Source organism: Mus caroli, unplaced genomic scaffold (assembly GCF_978045245.1).
Source record: "Mus caroli unplaced genomic scaffold, Mus_caroli_1 scaffold_17, whole genome shotgun sequence".
NCBI classification, from domain to species: domain Eukaryota; kingdom Metazoa; phylum Chordata; class Mammalia; order Rodentia; family Muridae; genus Mus; species Mus caroli.
In genome coordinates this window covers 77,058,847-77,084,635 of record NW_028227272.1, presented here as the reverse complement: position 1 = coordinate 77,084,635, position 25,789 = coordinate 77,058,847, and the positions used below count along the sequence as shown (strand labels likewise).

Below are 25,789 nucleotides of genomic sequence, written 5' to 3'. Positions count from 1 at the left end.
CAGGGTATGACTGGAAAATATTACATAATCATTTGTTAGTTTCCTCAAATGATGTTTATATTGAAATTTTCTGTGTGTGAAGTTTGGGAGTCTTTAAAATATCTTTGTAATGATCTGTCTGGACATAAATTCATTCAGCACTATTTTTAAAGATGCAAAACAATTTAATCTATGTAGGAAATAAGGAGCACCAATTTAACAAAAAACATGTATTCCATTCATTATTCTTGCTCTCCTCTTAGTATTGAACTATCCACAAGGTGAAGTAAATGGGTTCTTGCCACCTCCTGTGTCTTATTTCAGTGACTCTACCTAGTTAAATAGTAAAAGAAATCCAGCAGGACTTTCTGTATATGATATAAAAAAAGAGAAAAAAAGAAAATGAGATATGATGTTGAGAAGGAAGAAAAAAGTTGAAGACAGCATCAGGAAGTGCCAAGTTGTTCCAAGGGAGGCACTGTATTAATCTATTGCACATAAACAAATGCACAGAACCATCCTGAACGTTTCGGTGTGAGGGGTTATCATTGCTATTGATTCTACTTTACAACTTTGCAAGTCCTTTTCCTGCTTTCCCCTGTGAGATGGTAACATAAAATCCATAAATAATACTCATCCAGAGTGTCCGTCTCACTAGAAAGATCCTGAGAGCAACAGCCCATTAATCTTATCACCACACTGATCCACTCAGATACAAAATTTAGAATAGTCTTCTGAGGGTTTAAAGAAATTAAGTCCTTATCACTGACCTCAGCTCCCCAGAGAACTGTTTAATGATAGTAATATAAATCAAGAAATGGTCGTGCACACAGTCACATACATATGCAAATCCGGAATCATAGATATTGACAACTATGTCAGGAAAAAGTGTAGATGCTATTTAAAATCGTGGACAGATTAAATATTTACAACATTTATAGGAACAACTTAGTCACACCTATAACACCTGTGGTGAACTTTTGCCTCCCAACACCTTGCCCTGGTTTTGGCTTGTCTTCTGTGGCATCTACTGCTGTAATACAGCTTTGCTAGGCATCAGCAGCATCAGGAGAAATATTTGAAGTAAAATACACAGAGTGGAGTCAAATATAACCAAGGGAAAGGGTGCCACTTTCAGCAAAACCACTTTCATGTTCAGTGAGCAAAGAATTTTCTTCACAATTTATGAAAACAGGACAATCTTCACACCAACCTTCAAGCTCTTCCACCAGTGGACATAAAAACAAAGAAATAAACAAAAAACAATATGGACAAAGTATTTTTTTACAAGGTGCATTTCTTTATTCTTGACAGTTTCGTATAAGGATATGACAAAATAGATTATAGATACTCTTCAACTGCTTTCATAAACCAGTATGAAAAGCTTTATAGGGGCTGGTGAGATGGCTCAGTGGGTAAGAGCACCCGACTGCTCTTCTGAAGGTCCAGAGTTCAAATCCCAGCAACCACACGGTGGCTCACAAGCACCCGTAATGAGATCTGACTCTCTCTTCTGGAGTGTCTGAAGACAGCTACAGTGTACTTACATATAATAAGTAAATAAAATAAATAAATAAATAAATAAACAATCTCATTGTTAAAAAATACTTCTTAAAAAAAAGAAAAGCTTTATAATTTTTTTTAATAGTTTTTAATAGCTCACTAAGTCCAGTTAGTGCTGCTATATGGGAACAGACGTGGGGTTATCCACTGGACCATGGGAATCTTATGCCATGCGACTACATCCTCAAAAAGAATCACCAAAATCATAAAGTTATTCACTGGTCAATGTTCTGATATGCCATACCTTCTCCAACTTGACAGAATATCACAAGATGGGCTCTTTAAATTATATATATATATATATATATATATATATACATACATACATACACATATATATGCTTCAAATTCTATAGGCCTAGAGTATAAAATTAAAGTATAAATAGTGTTGTATTCTTTTTTTATTAGATATTTTCTTTATTTACATTTCAATTATTATACCTTTTCCTAGTTTCCAGTATGAAAACCCCCTGTTCCCTCTCTCTCCCCCTGCTCCCCAACCTACCCTCTCTCTCTTCCTGGTACTGACATTAACATATACTAGGGCATAGAACCTTCACAGGACCAAGGGCCTCTAGTCCCATTAATGACTGACTAGGCCATCTTCTGCTACATATGCAGCTAGAGCCATGAGTCCCACCATATGTTTTCTTTGGTTGTGGTATAGTCCCAGGGAGCTCTGGCTTACTAGTTAGTTAATATTGTTGTTCCTCCTGTGAGACAGTAAACCCCTTCAGCTCCTTGGGTACTTTCTCTAGCTTCTCCATTGGGGAACCTATGCTTAGTCCAGTGAATGACTGTGAGCATCATCTTCTATATTTGTCAGGCACTGGCAGAGCCTCTCAGGAAACAACTATATTAGGCTCCTGTCAGCAAGCTCTTGTTGGCATCCACAAAATTATGCAGGTATTAAAAACAATGAATTTATGAAATTCTTAGACGAATGGATGGATCTGGAATATATCATCCTGAGTGAGGTAACCCAATCACAAAAGAACAAACATGATATTCACTCACTGATAAATGGATATTAGCTCAGAAACTCGAAAATACCCAAGAATACAATTCACAAAACTTATGAAACTCAAGAAAAAGGAAGACCAAAGTATGGATACTTTGATCTTTCTTAGAAGGGGTAACAAAATACCCATGGAAGGAGTTACAGAGACAAAGTATGAAGAAGAGACTGAAGGAATGATCATCTAGTGTTGTGCTCTAATGAAGCCTTTCTCCATTGCTGAAAGAAGACAGAAATCTCAACCTCCCCTTATGTGATTTTTCTTTTACTGCCTACAATTTCTGGAATAGCAGTCTATGATTTCAATGAATCTTGATTTTTCTCTCCAAAGGGAGGAAAACAAACAAACAAACAAAAAATGCTCCTGTTGTAGATAAGTTTCTTTGTATGCATTTAAGATGTTTGAAATACTGGCTGGATTTTTGGTTCTACCCTTTGCTGACTTGCTTGATATTAGATAATCTGTTTTATTTTTCATTATTTGGTTTCTTATCAGTAAATAGAGACTAGAACAAAGATTGTGTCCCTTGACATTTGTTAATTGAAGAAGATAGGTCTTTTCCAGTGCATGGTAAATGGGTAAGTATATATGGGTGACTAGTTAAAAAGTTTTTGTAAATATAATTTTTATTCTTTTATAGCAATGGTGTATACAGAGGAAGAAAATTGAGCTTTTTGAATTGTGCAATTACTTCCTGATTCATGAAGACACAATTTTGTACCTTTGTACCTTTGCTTTCATATAAATAGAATGAGAATACAATGTCATGTCAAAATTCATTTATCACAATTATGGTTTTGAAGTGTAGCTGACAATCCAAGCGGTTTTTGAATCAAAATGGTCACCTATTAAATATTTGTGTGAGAAAAAACAAGCACAAAACTTTTTTTTTTTAATGATGTAATGGATTTACGTACAGCTTTTGCCATAACTGTCTTCTTCATCACAATATGGTCACAAGCTCAAGACCACATGAAATGTCATTTAAGAATATGCATGAATCTGCCTTTAGAATATCTTCTCTTCCTTAGGGCTTGAAGACATTATCATAGCTAATATAGAATGCATTCCTTCTTGCCATATTTTTAGCACAAGATCAAAGTTACATAGACATCTTTTTGGAAAATTTTCTCAAGGATCCAACTTCTCTTCACAAAACTGTCAATAATGGGCCCAACAAATCTCAGGATCTTAGGCTAGGAACTAAGTCTTCAACACTGTTCATGATTTCAATCTGAACTACATCACGGTTATGAAAAAAATTGATAATAAATAAATTGGAATATTCCTCTATACCTATAAAAATGTGTGATATTAGAAAATGACATTTTTTACTTGATTTGATTCTTTTACCATTGCCTTCCTTATGCTCCTCTTGGATGGGATAGAAAGGACCAAAATATTACATCGTGAGCATCTGTAACTAAGAGTGAACTATCAAAAATAGAATATATGTATAAAGAATATTTAAACATAAATTATAAAATTATATGTGGGAATTTTGAAACGTCTTTTCCCTATTAAAGTTATTCTAAAATGAATGTGTTTAAATCAGAATTTTAAAATTATTAAAATGAATAATTGGCATGTGATACAAATAAGACATAAAACATTAATAAGTAATTTTGCTGAATATCCATTTGTTTTTGGCAAAACTTGGTAAATTACTTTTAGAATCTTTAAAATTTGCTTAATTTTATTTTTAATTGTATTAATTTTATTCTTTTCTTTGTTTTCATAGGTGTATTTGTGGGTGTATATGTATGTGTGTATATTTGGAAGTTATAGGCCAATGTCAGAGTTATTCCTCAATCACCTGAGATATTATTATTATTATTATTATTACCCACTGAATCTTTCCAAAAGAAATTGACTGGATATGCTGTCAGGAAGCTCCTACCCTTCATTGTTTCTCCTTATGGATTACAAATACTGCCACAAGGCCACAATTTGTGTAGGTTATATGGACTTGAACCCATCCATTGACACGAAATTCTTCTGAACATTATTGTGTCCACTCAAAATGTGTATGCCAAGCCTATCTACAACAAGAGTGCCTTCAAAGCAAAATCCTTTGATGAGATAATCATAAAAAGCCATAAAAGCTTAACCACAAAATAACTTTCTTTCACAATCACTCTGATGATTTTCTGTATATAAATTGCTGGTTCAAATTTCATTTTCTATAACCAGAAACAACAGAAGCAGACATATCTAAAAATCTATAGAAATTCTCTCTAGTTTCATTAAGAAGATAACCAAGGAGATTTCTGCATCTTTGGTTATGGTTTAAGAAATTAAATGTAATTAGTGTACGTGTTTCAGAGCACAGTTTGTGCTCTGTGCACCAAGTAGTTCAGGACTTTTGTCAAAGATGAAAATTTATTCTCAGTGTTTCTGGTTTTCATTACAATAGCAGAAAAGTTCTCACAAGAAGGGCAGATGATAATGTAGGCTGAGAAAACTGTAATTGACAGAGCAGAAACAGGAGAGTGCTCCACTGTAAATCTAGATCAGAAACCATGCTCAGACCAGAAACTTCTGACTCCATCCATTTTCCATAGTGAACCTGCAGGCCAATTAAATGACTGCAAATGGATGCTACTGAGGTGTCCTCACTTGAATGGATTAATTTCATGCCTAGAAATTACAAAAGAAACATTTCACATTAAACTACATAGGAACAAGACTTGATCAGTTTACCTTGCCCCAGTTTTTGAAGCAAGATTCTATGTGAGGCAGTTACACGCAAAATGGCTCAGCTAACATATCTTCCTTCAGAAGGGAAATGTAAGCCCCCTTTGCCATATGTTGGCAGTTACTCCATTACTGACAAGCTGGTCAAGATCTATGCATAGCACTAAAGAAAGTTGTTTTATTTCTACTCTTATCTAAAGGGGTATTTTTAAGCCACATATAGAACAACCATATGTACCAATATTCTGACATTATAATGTGTCAGCAACACCAGCATGGTGACTTCTCATTGGCTTATGTTCCTCCCAGGAGAAACTATAGATAAAGAAATAGTCAAAATGGAGCAGCATAGGCCAGTCTCTTTCTTTCTCTTTCTCTCTCTCTCTCTCTCTCTCTCTCTCTCTCTCTTCTCTTTCTCTTCTCTCTCTTTCTCTTTCTCTTCTCTCTTCTCTCTCTCTTTTCTTTCTCTTTCTCTTTCTCTCTTTCTCTTTCTTTCTCTCTTTCTCCTCCCCTCCCCCTCTCCTCCCCTCCCCTCTCCCCTCTCCTCCCCTCCCCCTCCCCTCTCCCCTCCCCTCTCCCCTCTCCTCCCCTCCCCTCCCCTCTCCTCTCCTTCTCCCCCATCTCTTCTCCTTCTTCCCTTTCCTCTCCTTCTCCCCTCTCTCTCCCCCTCTCTCCCCCTCTCCCTCTCCCCCTCTCCTCTCCTTCTCCCCTCTCCTCTTCTTCTCCCCTATCTCTTCTCCTTCTTTCCTTTCCTTTCCTTCTCCCCTCTCTCTCCCCCTCTCCCCCTCTCTCCCCTTCTCCCTCTCCCCCTCTCCTCTCCTCTCCTCTCCTCTCCTCTCCTCTCCTCTCCTCTCCTCTCCTCTCCTCTCCTCTCCTCTCCTCTGCTCTCCTCTCCTCTCCTCTCTCCTCTCCTCTCCTCTCCTCTCCTCTCCTCTCCTCTCCTCTCCTCTCCTCTCCTTTTCTTTTCCTTTCTTTGCTTTTTCCTTTTCTTTAATTTATCACAAATAGAGGGGGAGGCAGTAATGAAAGGCATAATAATATACGACTAATCAAATTTTCTATCCTTGGAACGTTTCCACATTTCCTGCAGTGCACCCTGGATTTACTGTTGACATTGCTGACAACCAGAGAGCATTATTGACTTCTTTTATAGCACGATGTGGGTGTTATCTCTTGTCTATTTTCAGATATTCATCCTACTACAAATTCAAATAGAAGCCGCACAACATCAGCATGTTCAGAATCAGTCTAAATTTACGGACAAAAGGAAAGCACAAAGCTTTGCGTTGTGTTTCTCCTGTGTTTTCAGCTGGAAACAGACCATGCATGCTTCTACTTCACACACAGTACTACTAAATCAGAAGTGTATATATAATATATATAATATATATATATATATATATATATATATTAAACACCAATGGTTTACTAGTGAATATTTTGCAGTTGAACTAATGTTTTATTCATTTTCATACAATTCCTTTAGACTTACAGTTTAGTGACATGAGCAACTAAATAAAAATCAATTAGAAGGAATTACTTGTAAGCCAGTTGAAGCCTGTTACATTTTCTTGCTCCAGTGATAGTTAACTGACAGAAACTACATGCTCCTTCATTTCTGATAAGCTATGTAAAAAAATTTAAACACATACAGTCTGGAAAAATCCTTAGGGCAACCTATGGTAATTGACAAAACCCTATGAATATATCCATATTATAATACAGTAGAGGATGCATATATTATATTTATTATTAAAATTTGCATTTGATTATTTTGATGTTATTCAGTTTATTTAATTAATAAACTATGAGTTTGGATTTTTCTTTTATACATTTCAACTTCTTTATTGCAAAGAATCACATTGTGAAAATGTATAACTATGGGTTTTGTTTGGGATTCCTTTAGATACACTGCCAAAGACTCAACCCTTAAATGAAAGACTTGAGAACCTGGACTTTATTTACATTACATTATTATAGGAAGTTACTGCAAGGAATGAAAAGTTAATCTACAACATTGGAGAATATATTTTAGAGGCCCATATGTAATGTACTACTAGTTATAATATAATATAAACATTGAGATTCATAGATAGAAAATGCAGATCCCAAGTGAAAAATAAACTATGGGCCTTTACAGGCAATTTACTAAGGATTAGTAAATGGTAAATAACTAAAGGGAAGAGATGCTACGTCACAGAACACTTGTGAATTGAAGGTTAAACACACAGATATAGCTCTAGGTACAGCATACAGGGCTCAATACCCACAACCCTGAAAATATCAAATGTACTACAAAATGCACAGGCACATTAATTGTTATTTGTTCTAGTAGAATTACAAAATGGTATAGACTCAAGGGAGTGGATTGACTAAACTTTTGCTCTTTAAGAAAATATATATTTGTACATATGCAGAAATGTGTAAAGCTTGTAAGTGTGGTGGCCATAGATGGATGGGAAATGTAATCTTAAGTTTCCTTTTCTTTGCTTTTGTTTGTTTTGTCTTTGTTTGTGTTTTAGTTGTTTAGTTTAGTTTAGTTTAGTTAACTTTAGTTTAGTTTTAGACAAGATCTCTTACTGAACCAGGATCTTGCTAATTTTTATAAACTGGTTGGCCAGTTGAGCTATGTACATCAACAGGTTTCTTTTTTCTGAGGCATCCTTCCAGTCAGGGAACACTGAATGCTGCTTTTTCTATAAATACTGGGAATGGAATTTAGGTCCTCATGTTCATACAGTAAACCCTGTACACACCGAGCCTTCTTATGCCCTCAACTCATCATTTCTGTGAACCCTGCAGTGATCAACCAGCTAAGGTCTATCCAAAAGCAAAACACAACCCCCCAAAACAAACAAACAAACAAACAGCATAAATTCAAATTTTGGTTTAGGATTCAAAGTGAATTTTAAAGTGAATGATAAAATTGAAAAACTGGCTTGTATTTTCTTCTGATTATTGTTTTTATAGCGTCAAATGAGAAAATACAGAATGCCAAACAGAAGAGAGTAGTTACATGGTCATTAAGAAGATTGAATCTTTGCATAATTTTCTTGTCCCTCACTCATATTGAAGAACATCAATCAGAATACTTAAGCATAGTAAATCGTCATGATTAGTACAAACACAGCTATTCTCCAGTTATTGTTCGTTAGCTTTTGTTTTTGCTGTAGGTTTTCTCTCACATAAGCCCATCAACCAACACATATACTAAGGACAATGGCAATAGGCAGCATGCATGAGCGATTGAGGTTTCATTGGATATTTTGATGTACTTCCTAAGTAACGAAGCACTGTAAAGCTGAGTTTATTTTTGTCAGAATAAAACATTAGGAGCAAGCAAGAATAATTCTAGATGAAGACAGACAGCCTCTGGGTAATTTGCAAACATTCCTGGCACTCTTCTTCTTCTAATAGTTAATTTACATTCTGGGTAGGTACATAGAGATTCCAGGGGAATTGCGCTTAAGAACAATGGACTGTGGTTGCAGTCTATGACTTCCATCTGCCTCTCATCTCACAATAGAAAAGGCATAACAATGACTTGTGCAGTGTTTGGCGACTTTGAGATCATGGGAAGAATGTAATGTAGTAAGAGTCTCTGAATAATCCCCTCTTTGATGCAGCAGGTTGACAATATATCCCTTCTGAACTTTTTGCACAAAACTCTTTGCCATTGGAATGATGTCACTGCACAATAGCCATCAGGTGCTGTTTCCAAACCTTGGTTTCATTTTTGAGCCCCTGCCATAAATCTCAGATTTTCTTTTATTCCCTGTTACATTAGAATGACAGTATCTTCTTGTCATTTCCTTCTGTCAGAGTCCCAGGAAATGAATTTCTATTGTTCCTACTTCTCACAGTGGAAAGTTTTCTTTTAATTATTCATATAATTAAAATTGATGCCCATTTAGCAATGCCACTTCTCAGAAAAAAATAGTCTCCAATATTGGTAGAAAAGATATCGGTAAAGAGGAGGGATGCCATCTCTTTCCCTTTCAGAAATCTTTGGTATTTTCTAAATTCTCAGACCATGAGGAATCTCCTCTGGTAATGGCTTAAAAGAATCACTATAATCTTATAGCATAACCCCATCTTCTATAATGCACTTTCTAGCTAACTTTATAAAAGCCACATTAACTTTGAGCTAAGCTAGCCTGCACCTGCTGGGCTCCCACAGCAAGTCTCTATACTTGCCTCTCTAGGAAAAAAGCCTGACCCCAGGGACCTTGCAGTCACTAATGCTGATCTCTTTACATGGTTACTGTAGATAACCAGTTGCACACTCACTCTGCTATTCCACCTTCTATATATAGTTTTTAATTTCTATCTAAACAGACGCCCCCTCTATATGAACATCTATACTGCAATATAACATAATATTCTGATTATTTCCCAATGTTTCAATTGATGAGGAGAAATCCACACAATGTGTCCTGGTATACCATATTTCTAATCACAAGTTGGAAGCAAATGTTGTTGCTATTTTCATTACCTAACTTTTCAGTTTTTGTTTTATTATTACCATGCAAATACATAACTCTATGTTTCAGAGAGTTACATGCTGGTCTGTTCTCTGGGAGCATTTAAGCCCAGCTTGTAAAAGGCAGGGACAGAAGTCAAATGTGAAAGGGTGCTGATAGCCTTTTCACATTTAGTAGGTAGGGTCTTGGAAAAGTTTGATGATTCTCTGTGCCTATGAGCTAGCACAAATTTTTATAGCCTTTGGCACCATGACCAGGGAAGATGTCTATAAATGGCTCAACTATTGCCTGACATGTCCTAATATACAGGGGCATTCTGCCTGACAAGTCCTTGGGCCATAACTCACTCCTACAAATTTTTCCTCTTCTTAGTTCCCATTCTTGAGTAGAAATCTGTTAAGTGTCCCTGTGTCGGTGTATATACACAACCTATGTGTATTTTCTATCATGATTTCCTTGATATCTGATAGAACATAAGTCTTGCTGATTCCTGCCTAGCCTTGCCCTGACAGGAATGCAAATATTCTAGAGTCATCCTAGTGGCTATCAGACTATTGAGACAATTTACCCCATGGTCTTCTTACTGGAAGAAGAAAACAGTTGGGTTGAAGACCAATGTCAGCCAGAGGGGGAGTTTGTCTCTTGGAAAGAGATTTTAGAGTTCAGACATCTTATCAGACTTCTTTGTATGAGCAAAATGAGATGATATAAGGCCAGGAATACTGACTGTGGCAAAGACAATTCAGCTATTCATATATCTGGTGCTCTAAAACTAAAGCTCATGTTTGACACTGGAAATAGACTTGTGATCATGTCACTGAACTTTTTTGTTTCTCCTCTCAATATAGCAAAACTGAATAACATTCCTTTTCTTCTTTTTTATTATTGCATGTGTCTTCAATTGGACAACCAAGGGTAAACAGCTGAATCTGGCTAGTTATTGGGATCCCAGGGCACTCTAACTGTAATAATAGTTACAAATGGCAATTGTTTCAATTATTCCTCCAAGATGTGTTCATTCAATATTTTGGAATAGGCCATGCTATTAACATGATGAAAATGAGTCCATATGAGGCATATGTGATTTAGATAGACTCTAAAATACTTCTGTTGTAGAAAAACACCATCTATAAAGCCTTGGCAGTTATTTGGAATGATGGGGCTCCTTGCTCCAAAGTCGGGGCTGTGGTTATGGCTATCTCCAAAAAGCCAGAATACAGAAGTGGCATCGAAAGGATAACAGTGTGTCTTCCAGAGGGAATTTTGTGACTGCCAAGAAAGACTCTGCTTTGTGCTAATCTGCTTTCTGTTTTCTTATCCTTTGTGAAACCTGGATGTGTGCAACATCAGATTTGTGCTGGCAGTGTATGCAATAAACAAGATGAGGAATCTCTATCAGACTTGTAGAATAATAAAGACATTTTTAAAAGTAAGGCTTTATATGTTTTTATATTGTGTGTAAAGGGGTGGTGGTGGTGGTGGGTCAACATTGTTTTTCTCTTTGCCAGGAAAGGTAAATTCTCCATTCATGAAGATAAATTTGTCTTTAACAATGGAATATGTGTAGCATTTCTCATCCCATGGATCGGCATTGTCTTAGAGTCTTTATTTAAAAAGAGTAGATTCATTATACAAAGAAAAAAATCTAATTATAAAACACTGAACCTGCTGAGACAGATTCACAGAATAATAAATTAAAGAAGTAGCAAATTCACATCTTGTCTCAATTTTATTCTACCTTTAAAATAGGAAGCATCACATGGCCACAAAACGTTAAATGAACCAAATTGCTTAATGAACCTCTCAGCCCAAGCTTGTCTAATTCAGATTTGCCTCTGTGCGTCTTTATAGAGTAGACGGTATACAAAATTTTAATCTCTCCATTACATCATCCACATCCAAGATAATGAAGTTTTGACATATCTAACAGAGAGTAAATTTAATGAAAAAAACTATATACACAAATCAAATTAGATTTAGATGTTTTTCCTACTTATCTTCAAAATTAAAGGTGTAATTTAATATGGAATTTAAATTAAAAACAGATGGCTCACATCTGTTCTGAAAATGGGAGGAAAACCATTTCAGTTGAAAAGTAGAAGGCATTGTGTTAATATCTGATAAGGAAGAAATGGTGAATGTATTTTAATTCTATCTTCATCAGGCTGTCTAAATATCACCAAAAAAGTAACAAAGAACAGAGCAGTGCTTTTGCCAAAGTACGAAGGGCTTTAAAGAATAGTTTTATGAATACTTAAGTGATATATCCTCATTCAGTCATGCACAATTCCTCTTCACAGCTGGTCTAACAAGGTTCATGTATGGGAAGAACTGGAGACACTCCTACAGTTAAGCACTAGCCTAGGTCCATATGATTCCAGCCCCTGGTCCATGCATTTTGAGTTATCACTTCCCTTTGAGTAGTGGGAATTTATGGTGTCGTTATCCAGTAGAGTAGGAGATACATGATATGACAATACATGTAATTATTATTCGCATACAACTGCAACATTCATTTAGGAATAGAGACAGAATCCTCTGTTGGTTGGAGACACACATATGAAAGACAGACTCAGACACACTGAGAAAGCCAAAGTTGGAAAGCAGCCTCTGAATAAATGCCACCAAGACAGGGCACCTCCTAAGACACAGAATGGAAGTAGTTAACGTTTTATTCTTCAATGAAAGGAGATTAGAAGTCACTCTCTACCCAGTCATACCTGAAATCGAGACTACAAGCCCTGGCTTATCCAATGTTGAATGTCAAAGACATTAAATCCGAGACACCAGAAAACAAAAGCGTATGTTTGAGATGATAAATTGGTATGAAGTTGAGCCCGCAGATTAATGACAATATTATTATGCAGCAAGTGATGAGTCATGTTACCGTGCTCTCTCTGCACTTCATCTGATAGTCACTGCCATTAAAGTAAATCAAATCTTCACAATGATGTTGCGGGAGACAGATGTGGTTCCATCAAAATGGCTCAGGGTCACACAGAGTTGTTCAGCTCTGCCTGCTAATGAACAGATACTTTATAGAAAAGAACCATTTAAAAAACTCTGAAATTATTAATGAGAATACAAGTTTTTTTGTTTTGTATTGTTTTTGTTTTATTTCTTTTGTTGTTGTTGTTGTTGTTGTTTTTTTGGTCAGGTAGAAATATTCTTTTTCTCATCAGCTCACTTCTACAATACATCAAGAAATGTGTGCATGGAGCATCTTTGCAGGTTTCTATTTTAAGAACACTGAGAGCACCATCTCTAAAACAAAGAGCTCACATTAGTTTTAGAAGATGCCACCTTGAAATACAAGTAAGCATAGGGATAAGAATAGCTTCCAAGTTAAAGTCAAAGGGCAGATCACTAGATTGAAGAGGAAAGAAATTGTACTGAGTTCTACAGGTAAAATCCCTATCATGAATTTACTGAATTATTCAGAATAGTAATGAATGAATTAATACTTAAGAAACAATCCTACTATATATATAAATATATATATATATGCACTATTTTTAAATATGTTGCTATAACATAATTCATAGGTAATTTTTAAAGAGATAGTAATGTCTGCAAATTGCTTATTTTCTTGACTTTGGTATCAATTATGAGCATATGTGTTTTCCAAGATATATGCTAGAACAAATTTGTTTTGTTGGAATAAGTTTTCGTAAAGAATTATACAAATAAAAAATTTTATTTTATGCTTTTTAACTCCTGCAGTTTTATTAACTTAATTGATTTCTTTAAGAAAATATTCTAATAGTAAAAATGGCTATCTTGCCAAAAGCAATCTACAGATTCAATGCAATCCCCATCAAAATTCCAACTCAATTCTTCAACGAATTACAAAGAGCAATCTGCAACTTCATCTGGAATAACAAAAAACCTAGGATAGCAAAAACTCTTCTCAAGGATAAAAGAACCTCTGGTGGAATCACCATGCTTGACCTAAAGCGTTACTACAGAGCAATTGTGATAAAAACTGCATGGTACTGGTATAGTGATAGACAAGTAGACCAATAGAATAGAATTGAAGACCCAGAAATGAACCCACACACCTATGGTCACTTGATCTTCGACAAGGGAGCTAAAACCATCCAGTGGAAGAAAGACAGCATTTTCAACAAATGGTGCTGGGACAACTGGTTGTTATCATGTAGAAGAATGCGAATCTATCCATTCCTATCTCCTTGTACTAAGGTCAAATCTAAGTGGATCAAGGAACTTCACATAAAACCAGAGACACTGAAACTTATAGAGGAAAAAGTGGGGAAAAGCCTTGAAGATATGGGCACAGGGAAAAGATTCCTGAATAGAACAGCAATGGCTTGTGCTGTAAGATCAAGAATTGACAAATGGGACCTCATGAAACTGCAAAGCTTCTGCAAGGCAAAAGACACCGTCAATAAGACAAAAGGACCACCAACAGATTGGGAAAGGATCTTTACTTATCCTAAATCAGATAAGGGACTAATATCCAATATATATAAAGAACTCAAGAAGGTGGACTCCAGAAAATCAAATAACCCCATTAAAAAATGGGGCTCAGAACTGAACAAAGAATTTTCACCTGAGGAATACCGAATGACAGGGAAGCACCTGAAAAAATGTTCAACATCCTTAATCATCAGGGAAATGCAAATCAAAACAACCCTGAGATTCTACCTCACACCAGTCAGAATGGCTAAGATCAAAAATTCAGGTGACAGCAGATGCTGGCGAGGATGTGGAGAAAGAGGAACACTCCTCCATTGTTGGTGGGATTGCAAGCTTGTACAACCACTCTGGAAATCAGTCTGGCGGTTCCTCAGAAAATTGAACATAGTACTACCGGAGGATCCAGTAATACCTCTCCTGGGCATATATCCAGAAGATATCCCAACCGGTAAGAAGGACACATGCTCCACTATGTTCATAGCAGCCTTATTTATAATAGCCAGAAGCTGGAAAGAACCCAGATGCCCCTCAACAGAGGAATGGATACAGAAAATGTGGTACATTTACACAATGGAATACTACTCAGCTATTAAAAAGAATGAATTTATGAAATTCCTAGGCAAAAAGATGGACCTGGAGGGCATCATCCTGAGTGAGGTAACACAATCACAAAGGAACTCACACAATATGTACTCACTGATAAGTGGATATTAGCCCAAAACTTAGGATACCCAAGATATAAAACACAGTTTGATAAACACATGAAACTCAAGAAGAATGAAGACTGATGTGTGGACACTATGCCCCTCCTTAGAATTGGGAACAGAACACCCATGGAAGGAGTTACAGAGACAAAGTTTGGAGCTGTGACGAAAGGATGGACCATCTAGAGACTGCCATATCCAGAGATCCATCCCATGATCAGCATCCAAACGCTGACAACATTGCATTCACTAGCAAGATCTTGCTGAAAGAACCCAGATATAGCTGTCTCTTGTGAGACTATGCCGGGGCCTTGCAAACACAGAAGTGGATGCTCACAGTCAGCTAGTGAATGGATCACAGGGCCCCCAATGGAGGAGCTAGAGAAAGTAGCAAAGGAGCTGAAGGGATCTGCAACCCTACAGGTGGAACAACCTTATGAACTAACCAGTACCCTGCAGCTCTTGACTCTAGCTGCATATGTATCAAAAGATGGCCTAGTAGGCCATCACTGGAAAGAGAGGCCCACAGAGGAAGAGGAAGGACCTGTGGTGATTAGTTTTGAATACATTATCCCATATCTTTGTGAAATTTCTGGTATCACATGGGGCAAAGATGGTATTCTAAGTCCTCTCTGTTCTCATTAACGCCTGTGAACATCTGGGAGCAGTTACTTAACTGACTCTTATACTAAGTATAGTCCACAAAGCCAAAGGGAGAATCTTGAGAGCCTAGACTGAGATAATCATGTGTTCCTGTGTGGTGAACAAGCTCTTCTTTATTGATCCTTTCATCTTTCCTGAACAGATTTCTTATGTGGCTTGAGAAGTGTATCATTTTCACTTCACATTTTTATAGTAATAATAATGTGCCAGTGGATAGAATCTTATTTAGCCCAAGTTTGTATCAAACTAAAGAGGGAGAGGAAGAGTATGCTCAACTCTTGATTCTTCTGCCTCTAAGACCTGAGAGTTTAGATAAAAGGTTTGAAAATGACTTATGAATTGCTATCGATAAAACCCAGGGGTTTCACATTTTAAAGAAGTAGTCTACTGAATGAGCCTCATGCCAATTTCTATATAACACATAAAGAAGAAGAACGAAGACCAAATTGTGGACACTTTGCCCCTTCTTAGAATTGGGAACAAAACACCCATGGAAGGAGTTACAGAGACAAAGTGTGGAGCTGTGATGATAGGATGGACCATCTAGAGACTGCCATATCTGGGGATCCATCCCATAATCAGCTTCCAAACACTGACACCATTGCATACACTAGCAAGATTTTGCTGAAAGGACACAGATATAGCTGTCTCTTGTGAGACTATGCCAGGGCCTAGCAAACACAGAAGTGGATGCTCACAGTCAGCTATTGCATGGATCACAGGGTCCCCAATGGAGGAGCTAGAGAAAGTATCCAAGGAGCTAAAGAGATCTGCAACCCTATAGGTGCAACAACATTATGAACTAACCAGTACCCCAGAGCTCTTGTCTCTAGCTGCATATGTATCAAAAGATGGCCTAGTCAGCCATCTCTGGAAAGAGAGGCCCATCGAACTTGCAAACTTTATATGCCCCAGTACAGGGGAACACCAGGGCCAAAAAGTGGGAGTGGGTGGGTAGGGGAGTGGGTGGGAGGGTATGGGGGACTTTTGGGATAGCATTGGAAATGTAAATGAGGAAAATACCTAATAAAATATTTAAAAAAAGAAATAGTCTAAAATGACTATATGAGAATAACATAAATCCATAGGGTCGTAGCTCATTTTACTTGTCATGAGAAGAGACAGAGTCAGATACCTCTTATTAGATATTTAACATTTTAAAGAATAGTTAACAGAACAAATTAAGATGTTTCACAAGCTCCCACAGTTAGTAGCAAAGAGAATGTAGGAAGAGACCATACTTCAATTCCTTTAAAATCTTCTCATTTCTTTACTCCAAAACCTTTGCTTCACCTCTTTAAAGTCTGCCTTTCTCAAATCATTTTCTTTATTTCCTGAGACCACGAGGTAATGCTTGTCTATATAATTTGCTTACATATTACAATTGCAGACATGAACTGAAAAGTTCCTACCGATTACAAATCTAAGAACATAAAGGATGAAGGGTACTTGCAAAGGTGCCTATTACAGGCTCATAGAACACAGAAACTCTGACCAAATTTTAAGATAAGGAAGTGTCTGCTGTCAGGACCGTCTTCATTCATATTTAGTTAGAAATATTTCAGGGTCATGAGCACTTTTAATATGCAATAATTTTCTAGTTTCACATTTCATGCTCCTATTTATGCAGACACAATTTATATAGAGATAATATAGACAAATTTTATTGTTCATTTATTTTACATTCCAGAATCCATAATTCATTTAAGTTATTGCCTCGTTACTATTTAGGAAAACATAATTTTCATTAAAAATAGAAAAGTGGTTAAAAACTGTCATTGTCCAAAAGTGAGATTTATGAATATACTGTGTTAGAAACAGAGCATGTTTATGTTTTTCCACGATGTCAGAAACAATAAAATAATAATAAATTTCCAAGATGAAGAAAGTTACAAAGCATCAGTTTTTCAGACAATTCTTCCTATTTTGGCAATCTGGCTGAGGCAAATGCTTGTTTCTTTCTTTCTTTTCTTTTTTCTTTTTTGTTTGTTTGTTTTTTTGTTTTTTTTGGTTTTTGTTTTTTTGAGTCTTTATTCTGATTTTAATTACTAATAATGTCTTCCATGTCACACATTTCATGGCACACAGTAAATATGTTTTTATATTTTTGCATGTGTTTGTTTATATCTGCAGCTTAAAGAATGGTTACAAGTTAAGAAGGATACAACAGATATTTAATGAAGACTCATATGAGGGCTGATAAGTACAATTTGCATTTATGAAAACTCTAGCAGACACCTGTTAACTGTCCCTGAGACATCATCTTGACTAAGTTTCTCTGATCATGATGACATAGTGGGCAGGAAATGTGGCCTACCTGACTGCCACCTACCTGCCCCCTTTCTCCTCCAGTAGCACCTGTACCTGTATCTCTCTGATCCAGTTTGTTTCCACAATGCTGTCTCTACAGTGGACAGAACTTCATCAAGACTCTTCTGTCAAGAGCACTTTTCTGTATCTCTTCTATCATTGTCTGGGACACAACATATGTACAGATATTTGCTCCCCTAACATTTCACATGCAACATTATTGAAGCAATGAATATTAGTGTATTAGTGCAAACTTAATATCAATTCAGGCTGAAATTTCAGGTTAAATTTTATTCTAATTCCTTGCTTTCACTGTTTCATTGAATATAGCGAGACCCTTGTTAAAATAGCAATTAAGAAAATGGATTTACATAAAATTTAAATAAGTAGTTAAAGAAAAGGAATGTTCACACAATTTCTAGCTTGTTTTTCTATTTCTTTCAGACCTTGCTTTCTTTTTGATCAGTTTAAGATTGACTTAAAAAGTGTGCTGCAGATATAAAGTAATTTTAACTTGCTTTGAATATATTCTCCTTTGCCAAAATAAAGTAAATGTTTACAGTTGTTCAGATATTTAATTCAAATTAGTAAAAGGAGTGAGGATCAGGTACTACCATCAATTCATCTTGTGCTAAATAATATAATTGGAGTTTGTACATTAATCATTAGATGGTAATTATTAGAAGTTATTTAATTTCTCATGAATTATTCTTCAAAAACTAAAACTCATAAATGCTCAAATATAGCATTAAAATTGTTTTCTAACATACTAATATATATATATATGCATATATATATATTAATATATATGCTAGTGTTATACCAGTTAGTCCCACCTGTTTAATATTTTATTATTGCTCCCCCATGGCTGCAAAAATTTTACATAGTCATAGAAAACTGGAGTCCTGGATCTTGGAGGAGAACCTACAACTGAAACTATACTAAACCAGCATAATAATTAACTACTTGTAAATATTTGTCCTTATTCCCACAGATAAATGTAGTCCTTAACCATCTTTAAGGAAACTTCTCTTAACAAGTTCACGAGCCCATTACAGAAAACAATAACAATATAAAACGCAGAGTTGTGGATCCCAGTCACAAATGTGGAACAACTCCTTCACCTCAGCTCAGAAACATCTTAGAAAACAGGTCACCTTAGAGATCATAAGAGGCAGACAATGAGGAGTTTGCTGTGATTATGTCTCCCAGGAATGTCAGAAACTATATCCATGAAGTATCACCAACATAACTTCTAAAAGATATTTGGGCATATTTTTATTTTATTTTTCTATTTTATTTAATCTTTTTTTTGAACACTCCAGATTTTATCCTCCTTGTCCACCTTCTGACAGTTCCCAATCCCATACCTCCTCCCCAACCCACTCTCTCCAAGAGAAGATATCCCCACCCCTAAACTCCCACTTAACCAGACTTCTAAACTCCCGAAGGTCTCCAGTCTCTTAAGGGTTAGGTGCATCTTCAATGACTGAACTCAGACATGCAGTCCACAGCTATATATGTATTGGGGACCTCATATCAGCTGCTTTATGCTGCCTGGTTGGTGATGCAGTGTCTGATAGACCTCAGGGGTCCAGGTTAATTGAGACTCCAGTTCCTCCTACAGGGTTGCCCTCCTCAAATTCTTCCATTTTTTTTCCTTAACTCAACCACAGGTGTCAGTAGCTTCTGTCCATTGGTTGGGTACAAATATCTGCATCAGACTCTTTCAGCTGCTTGTCAGATTGCTCTGAAGGCAGTCATGATAGGTCCCTTTTTGTGATCTCTCCATAGCCTCAGTAAGAGTGTCGGGCCTTGGGGCGCCCCCTTGAGCTGGATCCCCCTTTGAGCCTGTCTCTGGACTTCCTTTTTCTCAAGCTCCTCTCCATTTCTGTCCCTGCAGTTCTTTCAGACAGAAGCAATTATAGGTTAGAGTTTTGACTGTGGGATGGCAGCCCCATCACTTAATGCCCTGTCTTTCTGCTGGACGTGGGCTCTACAAGTTTCCTCTCCCAGAGACCTGGGAGGTGAGAGACTCTCAGGACTCAAAGTGAGGGACCTTAGATGAAATGTCCTAGAGTGGGCATGCTTTTCATAATAATTAGAGACGCTTTGATAGGAAGAAGATACAATCCACAACAGGACATGTTGTAAAATCACCCATGAAAACCTTGAAGAAATAATGAGTGAGTAAAAGAAATGGAAATCCAAAGCCCATGAGTAAAGTGCTTTTGAAACTTAGATCTAATTTACAGAAGAAATTTCTTGTTCCATGTGTACATCACATTTGTATTTCAGAGAAGGAACTTGTGGCAGGAACACTGTACCACTTCACCTAGATGCCTATGTAAGGTGTTTAAACATGATTAAGAAAATGTTGAAATATTAGGAATATGTGAAACTGTAATTTACCATGTCATGTTCTTGGGCTTTCTGTTTGACTACCTATGGGAAAGAGTAAATATAATGGCAAGATGAATCTCTTCCATGTAGAAAATCATGACAACACAGTGGACAATTCAATGTCCCAGAGGGAAAAGAACTTAAGCTACAGCAACATTATATTCAAATCAGAGACTGGTTTGTATTCTGTTGTTTTGGGATATGTTCTTTTCTTTTCTTTCTTTCTTTTTTTTTCTCTTTTCTTGAAGTTTTCTTTAATTTTCCCTAAAAATTTCTGTAGTTTTTGTTCAATGCATTTTACTAAGCTTTTCTCTTTTTTTGTTTTTTTTTAAATTAGGTATTTATTTAATTTACATATCCAATGCTATCCCAAAAGTCCTCCACACTTTCCCGCACCCACTTCCCCACACACCCACTCCCACTTCTTGGCCCTGGTGTTCCCCTGTACTGAGGCATATAAAGTTTGCACGACCAATGGGCCTCTCTTTCCACTGATAGCTTACTAGGCCATCATCTAATACATATGCAGCTAAGAGACACCAGCTAAGAGGGTACTGGTTACGTCATATTGTTGTTCCATCTATAGGGTTGCAGATCCCTTTAGCTCCTTGGCTCCTTTCTCTAGCTCCTACATTGGGGGCCCTGTGATCCATCCAATAGCTGACTTTGAGCACCCACTTCTGTGTTTGCTAGGCCCCGGCATAGTCTCACAAGAGACAGCTGTATCTGGCTCCTTTCAGCAAAATCTTGCTAGTGTGTGCAATGGTGTTAGCGTTTGGAGGCTGATTATGGGATGGATCTCTGGATATGGCAGTCTCTAGATGGTCCATCCTTTTGTCTCAGCTCCAAACATTGTCTCTGTAACTCCTTTCCATGGGTGTTTTGTTCCCAATTCTAAGAAGGGGCAAAGTGTCTACACTTTGGTCTTCGTTCTTCTTGAGTTTCATGTGTTTAGCAAATTGTATCTTATATCTTGGGTATTCTAAGTTTCTGGGCTAATATCCACTTATCAGTGAGTACATATTGTGTGAGTTCTTTTGTGATTGGGTTACCTCACTCAGGATGATGCCCTCCAGGTCCATCCATTTGCCTAGTAATTTCATAAATTCATTCTTTTTAATAGCTGAGTAGTACTCCATTGTGAAAATGTACCACATTTTCTGTATCCATTCTGTTGAGGGACATCTGGGTTCTTTCCAGCTTCTGGCTATTATAAATAAGGCTGCTATGAACATAGTGGAGCATGTGTCCTTCTTACCAGTTGGAACATCTTCTGGATATATGCCCAAAAGAGATATTGTGGGATCCAGTTTTCTGAGGAACCACCAGACTGATTTCCAGAGTGGTTGTACAAGCTTGCAATCCCACCAACAATGGAGGAGTGTTCCTCTTTCTCCACATCCTTGCCAGCATCTGCTATCACTGCAATTTTTGATCTTAGCCATTCTGACTGGTGTGAGGTGGAATCACAGGGCTGTTTTGATTTGCATTTCCCTGATGATTAAGGATGTTGAACATTTTTTCAGGTGCTTCTCAGCCATGTGGTATTCCTCAGATGAGAATTCTTTGTTTAGCTCTGAGCCCCATTTTTAATGGGGTTATTTGATTTTCTGGAGTCCCCCTTCATGAGTTCTTTATATATATTGGGTATTAGTCCCCTATCTGATTTAGGATAAGTAAAGAAAGATCCTTTCCCAATCTGTTGGTGGCCTTTTTTGTCTTATTGACTGTGTTTTTTGCCTTGCAGAAGATTTGCAATTTTATGAGGTCCCATTTGTCAATTCTCAATCTTAGAGCACAAGCCATTGCTGTTCTATTCAGGAATTTTCCCCCTGTACCCATATCTTCGAGGCTTTTTCCTACATTTTCCTCTATAAGTATCAGTGTCTCTGGTTTTATGTGGAGATCCTTAATCCTCTTAGATTTGACCTTAGTACAAGGAGATAGGAATGGATCAATTCACATTTTTCTACATGATAACTGACAGTTGTGAAAGCACCACTTGTTGAAAATGCTGTCTTTTTACCACTGGACAGTTTTAGCTCCCTTGTCAAAGATGAAGTGACCATAGGTGTGTGGGTTCATTTTTGGGTCTTCAATTCTATTCCATTAGTCTACTTGTCTGTTGCTATACCAGTATCATGCAGGTTTTTATCACAATTGTTCTGTAGTACATATTTAGAATGTGAGTTGTCTTGAAGGCTTAAATACACAGTCTGCCTTATTACTTTAAGACTGCCTCTCCAAAAGGAGGGAGCCCGTAGGATTCTCCTCTCCCTGTCCTCCACAGGTCTGATATCACAGGTGCAGGCTACTGCCTGGCAGTTTATGTAAATGGTAGACATTCAAACTCAAGGAATCATGTTTGCCGAGCAGGCCATTTTTACCTGCTGGGCCATTTTCTTAAGTCTGGAGTGCACATTTTGTCAATTACCTGTTTTATAGTTAAAAGATAACACACACAGGTTGCATTAAGTATAATAACATCATTGGGAAAAAATCTGCCTTTCAAGTCTTTTTTTCTGATTTTGTGCTACTTAAATAAGTACTGAATTGGCTTAATTTTGAACCAAAGCATATTCAAAGATCTGAAAAGAAAATGGGCTCATTTCCATTTTAAATGTCACTGAAATGAAAATACTGAAGTCCTAGATAAATGATTTTCTTCCATAAGGTTAAATATCTGCCAAGAATATTAGTTGAGTTTTCTAAAAATTGCCCTTGAAGTGGCATTACTGCCAAAAAATAATAACAACAATGCAAGTAAATGAACTGGTATTGTGTTGAAATCAGTGTCAGGACATTGAATTCATTGAATTGCTATGATCTTAGTACAATTGGAATGTCAGCATGAAAGAAAATCTTCATTTAAGCCAATTTTATGAAACAATTTTTTGCTTCTACAGTTTATTTATATGCTTGCACACTTGAACACTTCCCTGTAATCACCTAAGTTAGTGAATGAGACATGCTCTAAAGACACCATTATAACACAGTGTCAAGTACTATGATGGAAACATTAATACTGGACTCAAGAGCAGATGGGAGGAAAGGATGCTGCCCTCAGTAACTCTGGAAAGGATTCACAAAGAATGGCTTGATGGTTAACAGGTGAGGATGACTTTATTAAGCTGAGACACTTCCAAGAAGAGGAAATCAGGGGAAGGCAAAAAATGTTCCAATAACCAGAGAGGATTAATTAATACAAATGTGGGTAATAGAGCAAACAATCTGAAAGATTACAAGAAGGTCTCATAAAGCAGTGTCTCCAATAGGAATGCTACAATCTGTATAGCCACAGAGGTTTTGTATCAATTAAGATATTATGATGAAGGGCGGGTTATCACCCAAGGAAGGGGAAATAGAACATGCAGTATAAAGTTATGGAGAGACCAGGGAATATGTGACCATAATGATTCCTGGTGGGACAGCTAGCATTAAAGACTATTAGAAAGGTCTTAGGGAAAGCTACTATTGTAGAAAGTAACTAACTAATAAACAACTAATAGATAAAAGGCATAAAAATGGAGTTATCAAATACTGGTGGGAAACAATGTCTCAACTAGACAATTGTTCACTACCAAGGGAAACCTCCAGTGTTAGAAATGGGTTACATCTATTTGAACCATTGGCCAAAGGGTCCTCATGGAAACCCTCAAATCCATCAGACTCTTTTGAAAGCAATTGTTTTGTGCTTTTACAAACTGAAGATAAGACCCTGTTGTTGAAGGCAACACTGGCATATCTCATTGAATACAGAGAAGTCAAGCTGATGTGTAACTAGTGCCTTCACTCCTACTGAACAGTGTCCACAGTACTTGGAGGTACTCTATACGTTCAGAGGAGAAAAATAACCATAAAGTCTGCAATATCGCCTTTGATCTATAATGGTGTTCTGCCTGCATGATCTGTTATTATGACAGTGGGACAAATGTTGCAGGGTTAACCAACTATACTGAATGGAATAAGTCCCAGCCTCCTAGAAGGAATCCATGCTCAACACTGTTTGGGTGGCCATGAGTCTTAAAGTGACTAAGCCATGGGCCTAGAGGAAAGCCAGTTACTATTTTTCTGCTCAAGGAACATAGATATGACATTCTACAACATCTATACAACGTTGTCTCAGTCAGTCATCATCAGAGATGTTTCCTCTTGCAGAAGATCATAAATAATAGAGACTAATCTCTAGACCTCAGAGAGTCCTAGTTCTTAGATCCCATTAGGGACACTTTCAAAAACTGTATGGGTGCTTCATTCCTCCTTAGAATAGGGAACAAAACACCCATGGAAGGAGTTACAGAGACAAAGTTTGGAGATAAGATGAAAGGATGGACTATCCAGAGACTACTCCACCCAAGGATCCATGTCATAATCAGCCACCAAACCCATAAACTATTGCATATGCTAGAAAGATTTTGCTGAAGGGACCCTGTTATAGCTGTCTCATATGAGGCTATGCCAGTGCCTGGCAAATGCAGGAGTGGATGCTCACAGTCATCTATAAGATGGAACACAGGGCCCTCAATGGAGAAGCTAGAGAAAGCACCCAAGGAGCTGAAGGTGTTTGCAACAATTTGAACTAACAAGTACCCCCAGTGCTCATATCTCTAGCTGCATATGTGGCAGAAGATGGCCTAGTTGGCCATTATTGGGAAGAATGGCCCCTGGGTATTGCAAACTTTATATGCCCCAGTACAGGGGAATGCCAGGGCCAAGAAGAGGGAGTGGGTGGGTATGGGAGCAGGGTGGAGGGAGGGTATAGGGAACTTTCAGGATAGCATTTGAAATCTGTATAAAGAAAATATCTAATAAAAATAAATAAATAAACAGAATGAGTCTAATGATTTAAATTAATTTTAAGGAAAATAATTGATGAGAATGACATTCTTAGTTCAAGTAAGGTATGCATTCACATCCCTAATTTTTTTTTTCAAATATTTGAGCAATCTCCATGTTTCTATAGATTGGATCAAGACTAAATAATTTTCTTACTAGTAACTTAACTTAGCATAATTCACAGTCCCATATAGTACTTCTAAATACCCGTCCCCATATTGAATAAAGGTTTCAAGTGGCAACATTTGTGAACATTTTCAAGTCTGCTAGTATCTGTGTTTTCCTATATTAGAATTCTAATTTTCCCAAATAAATAAACTTTCTTGTTCTACAGGCCACTGACAAATTGAGTTTGGTGTTCTATTGAAAGTCAAGACAGAATAGTGTGGATGTGCCTACCAGAACCAAGCAAAAGAAAGAAGGATTTATTTTGTCTTAGGCTTTGGAAGGAACAGTCTTTCATAGCAAGGAAGAAATAGAAGAGATGTTCCTTCTGTCAACACAGGAGGGTGTGGAAGTGACAGCTCACTTCATGGTAGAATATGAAGTAGAGAGATAAACTCAGAACCAGAGTCACAACAACCCTAAAAAATCTACCCTTAGTAAGGTAATTTAATAGTCACATCCAAACTGCTAAAAGTCACACAAATCACCCAAAATAGCACCACTTTCCTGGAACACCCAATCAAAA

At 37.0% G+C, this 25,789-nt stretch overlaps 1 long non-coding RNA gene across 1 annotated transcript in view; it reads right to left on the bottom strand.

The window, feature by feature from the left end:
• The window catches only part of LOC147000674 (uncharacterized), a 52,629-nt gene that overhangs the window by 21,747 nt on the left and 5,093 nt on the right, over positions 1–25,789 (bottom strand). The gene's annotated exons all lie outside the window — the stretch shown is intronic.